Here is a 5,393-nt window from a genome sequence, read left to right on the forward strand (position 1 = left end):
GGACATGGTGTTTGTTGGAAATCCTCCTGAGTTTCTCTGACACTCCAGCTACATATGGGATGACTATGTTTCGCCTACTATGTGTCTCCGGGCGGTTATTTCTATTGGTGTTCCTGTTGGGCTTGGTTGCTGCTGTTTTGACAAAGGCCCAGTCTGGGTAGCCACATGCTTTCAAAGCTCCTCTGAGATGTTTTTGCTCTTTGTCTTTAGACAAGCCTTTTTGCTCTTGTTTAATAGTTATGCATGATGAAGTCAGCAGTGTCAGAGAAAAGAAGAAACTAACATTCAGAGCCCTCTCTATTATTCAATTGATATAAAAAGTGCCAAGTCAGTGGGAAAAAAAGGTAAAGTACTGCATTTCCCCCTAGCGTTACAGGTATTAGCCAATACTCTCCATACTCAAAGCTAGCCACAAACTGCTAAACTCACACCCTTGTGTCTAATGTCATGTATATACAAGACAATTGGGAAGTGTAATCTGATACCACTTACAAAAGGCCGAAATGAGAAACCGATCTATGTCAGATAACAATCAGTTCTAAAAATAGAATCACTCAACTATACATTATAACATGAAGGCTCCATCCTACTATCTCATTTATATGTAACAAATAGCATGCTGGGCAGGGCTCCCTACTCCATTAAACCTGATTTGTACTGGCCAGATATTTGCATTATCTCATTTTAAATTGGATTTTCTGTATTGAAAGATCCTACATTATTTTTCCTAGGCATAACTAGTTTTCTAGACCTCTCATTCCTTGAAAAGGCACTAATCACATTGATGTGGATAAATACTCAGTCCTACATGGGATCATTGGCATACATCCTTTAATAATGTGGGCCAAATGTATTATTATATCTGTAAAATGTGGCAAGAACAAAAATACACAAAAACAGATTTGCTAACCTATATCCATTGCCTTTGGTCTTTACTGTGCCTTAAGATATTGATCTCTGTATTATAAGCGCTTCCCTTAGCAAAACCATTTTTTTCATTTGTTTACCTGAACACGAATAAAAAAATATGCAAGAATGTATCACCTATAGGTTATTTAGTCACCTTCAAATAGATTTCTATTTTCTGCCAGCAGAGTATACACAGATAATGCTTTAGGCAGGTGCATGTAGTGCCGCTGTCTTTGAGTCACATTACAAATGCCCTCAGTCTTAAGACATGATAAAAGGGCACTGGTCTTCAAGCCTGATGTATTATTAGTTGTGGGAAGAGAAGCAATAAAATCTCAAGCTTATCTAGATAAATGAAGGAAGTTTTGCTTATTACAGCAAACCCATTTGGACACGCAAGGTAAATCAGGGGCACACTGACAGCACACAAAAACTAGAAAACCAGAGAGTTCCGTTAAAATTAAATGAATGAATAAATCAAACAAACCTTCCTTCATTTTAAAACTGCATCTCAGCATTCATTTATCAAAATTGCACAGGATGCTCATTTCTTTTTTTAGATTCGTAGAAATGGCAGTGCCTCATATATATTCCAAGAATACTTGGGGCAATTATTCAGCTGCAGTGCATGTTAATTGACAATATTTTTTCCCAGTGCTTGTGTGTCTCAGTTTATGGAAATTCATTGAAATCAGTACGTTTCCACAAAATGGAACTCTGTAAAACATAATATTGTATCATGGAACCTTATTTATTTATTTTTGAAAAACATTTAAAAATGTTTTTTCATTCTTTAAATACAAAGCTATTGTGAAAGTAAAACAAACTACCTCTGTTACATCTATGGTGTACTGAAATTGTTCACAACAGAAATGGGGGTTCAATTGTTTATGACAAGGTGCAAAAAACTGGCACCCCCTACCCACCCCTAAGTTGCGCATCATTCAGAATCAAAATTTAGAAAATAAAGGAGCCCAGTACTTATCACCTGCCCAATCTGCACATTTTGAATCCAGCAAGAGAGTTTCAGCAAGAACCCAGACGCAAGTGCTTATTGAATGAGCATTAAGGGGTTCAGGTTTGAGAAGTCTTGGTATCTTAAATTAAATGGGGAATGCTGGAGACATATTGATGGTTTAAGTGTGATGATTCTGATTTCTACCAAAGCCAGGTAATTAACATGTAGGCATTAACTACCTCTGATTACTGTTACCTATACAAAAGGAATACAAGGGTGCTGAGAGTTGTAAAATCCAAAACACTTTTCTTCATATGGAAAGATTTAAAAAACAGCAAATATTTCTTCAAATAAAGTTGCATTTGTCAATTCACACCAGGACTCTTCACAATCCACAAAATTAGAATATTGCAACAGTTAGACAGTCTGCTATTACACAAGCGGCCTTATACTACCTACATTTTCCCTACCTCTTCCTTATAGCTTGTTTTGCTGGTCAGATGATTTTTTTGCATGATTGCACACATTATGGGACCTATTTACTAACATTAGCATTTCTACTTTTTCACTAGTCACATTTTTTCCCAAAACAATTTGGGTTTATTTCTCTAATGGGGGAATGTAATATGTTTTGCTAGCAAAACCTGCGCAAAGAGACTTGCAAATGTTAGCGACCATGTTTGTATGCTTTTTGACTTATTAAAGACCTTAAAAACATAATCTCAAAGTTTGCAAACAAATGGATTTTGTGAACATTCGCAGCTAATGTATTAAAATTTCATAAACGCAAAGTTTTAGCAACAAAATATTTAACAAAACTCTAGAGCAGTTGTTAAAGTGAAACCTTTGCTTGGTGAAAATGCACAATGTAATGTTTGCCAGTGACTGACGGGCAGTGTTAAACGCTCACAAAGATGCCGTTTTAAATAACGCTTGTTACTTTTAATGACATTCCCCCTTAAAAATCAAAAATGTTAAATTTATAAAGTATAAAACCACAAAAAAGTTTAATACAAAACTTTGCCATGTAAAAGTTGTCATGATCCCATATCCAGCTTTGGACTACAGCTCTGTCCACGCATTATTAGCAGTCGATAAAAAATAACGATTTGCAAAAGACTCAATGTGGACTCAAAACTAGAGCATGAAAGGGAAATAGGCATCCATAATGTTACTGCTGATGGCCTGTACATTCACAGTAATTGTCCACTGCAAATTGAATTGCAAATAGCCGTCATTGCATTTATTACTGTTACTCTTCTCATTTTCTATTGAAACTGTATTAATAAAGATACTTACCTAGGTCTGCCATGTACTACAGTATTAAATAAACTCCAACGATCTGCTAATATGGTATACCATATCATGCTACTGTATGTTACTAAGTCTTTGTTATTTGGCTTAGTGAATAAGCTAATTAAATGCATTTAAGTATATTTTGAGGGTTTAATGGGATTCAACCATTTGTGGCTAATAAATGACAAGAACCAAAGGACTTATCAATTGTGGAGATTAAGATTCAAAATCTAATATCTTCAAAATCTAATATAGAAAAATGCACATACTTATGCAGTGTATTCTATGTGCCAGCAAATGTTAACTAAAATAATATAAATTACTTATTCTGCTCCTGCTTTGCTGCGGTTTTAATGTAAAATGAAAATCATTGGCGGAGAGTTTTCGCTTGGATGCCATCCACCATCAGTCATGCCTATGAGAAACTGCAGTTGTATTTTTATAAAACAACATAATATTTATTAATATATACACCTAACCACATTTAATAACTATTGGATTCTGGCTTTGCTCACTAATAAAGATATGATTATATATCTAACATATTACTAGTTGTAATATTATTACTATAAAAAAGAGGAGGAGTGTAAATTAGGGAATCTAGCTTAATTGCAGGAAAATGTGAAGAAGGCCAGATCCCATCATGTGTTTTATATATCCCCATATCCCCAGACACTTTGAGGACCACAAGAGAAGAGACAAATAGCTGCATTGCCCTAAATAGAAAGAGGAATGCAGTTTTTAAAATTTCCCTATTGAAAAGGATATTAGAAATCACTGAGAAGTTCCATGATGATAAGCAGTAGTAGTGCATGCCTCAACTTGAAGAACAGTAAGGGTGAGAAATAGAGAGAATAGCCATCTAAGGGCAGCAGACCAAAGGTTGGAACATCAAGGGGGATTGAACCTTAAAAGTTTTACCACTGCTGATGCCAAAGGCCAACAGAGGATGTTATTTTTTAAAAAACAAAGGTTGTATTGACTTATGACCCAAATTATATTTCTAAGCACTGACGTCACTAACTAAGCACCATCTATAACAGTGATCCCCAACCAGTAGCTCGTGAGCAACATGTTGCTCTCCAACCCCTTGGATGTTGCTCCCAGTGGCCTCAAAGCAGATGATTATTTTTGAATTCCAGGCTTGGAGGCAAGTTTTGGTTTCATAAAAACCAGGTGCACTGCAAACAGATCCTCAATGTAGGTTGACAATTCGCATAGGGGCTATTAAATGGCCAATCACAGCACTTATTTGGCACCCCAAGAACATTTTTCATGCTTGTGTTGCTCCCCAACTCCTTTTACTTCTAAATGTTGCTCACGGGTTCAAAAGGTTGGGGATCCCTGATCTATAAGGATATATTTTACTGGAAATGCATGGTCCTTATGTATATCATTATACACTGTACTATAAATTGTAACTACAGTATAAAGTTGTTGTTTTTTTAAACTCCTTCAAAGGGGTTGTATTGAAGGGTAAATAAATAGGTGGATAGTTTAATTTTTGATAACATATATGTAACGACACTTTCATATAATATACACTGTATTGCATACAACACAGCTTTTCTATGATCATGATGTAGTCCTTCAACTAGACATGGGAAAAAAGATCAATTTTAAAGTACTGACGTCGCACTACAGTAAAGTGATAGCATTTGTCACTTATCAAAAAAATCATTCTGCAGTGGAACACATAGCTGAAAATGAAGTGTTCTTTTTGATATTCATTGGAATAGGACATTGGTTGAAAGGATGTACAGTACTATTCATCAGTAAATTTATTTCTAATAAGTCACGGAAAAGATGAAATCTGTTATCCATGTGTACTTTTAAATTAATGATGGTGTAGTAAATAATTTACAGGGTGAAGTGGAACATCAGATAAGACAATAAAATAGCAATTCCTGTACAGAATATTACTCTCTATATTTGCTTCATAGAACTGATCAAACAGACTTTAGCTGCAGAGGGCTGGCATAGCAATGCACTTATTTCAGTAGGCAAAATGTGCTTCAAGGTCTGCCCTAATTGTAACTACTAAAATGAAGGGATGAGTTTAGTTCATTCCCAGAGTGATTGGATTTAGCTCTATACATTTTTACTATAATTCTAATGGCTATACAGCAATGTCAGGAAATTTCTGTTTAATTGGGAAACAAACCAAACTGTTAGGAATCTTTATGGATTCCCCAATTGCATCTGTAATACATTACATTATTTACATGTT

Source organism: Xenopus laevis, chromosome 3L, assembly GCF_017654675.1.
Source record: "Xenopus laevis strain J_2021 chromosome 3L, Xenopus_laevis_v10.1, whole genome shotgun sequence".
Taxonomy (NCBI): Eukaryota; Metazoa; Chordata; class Amphibia; order Anura; family Pipidae; genus Xenopus; species Xenopus laevis.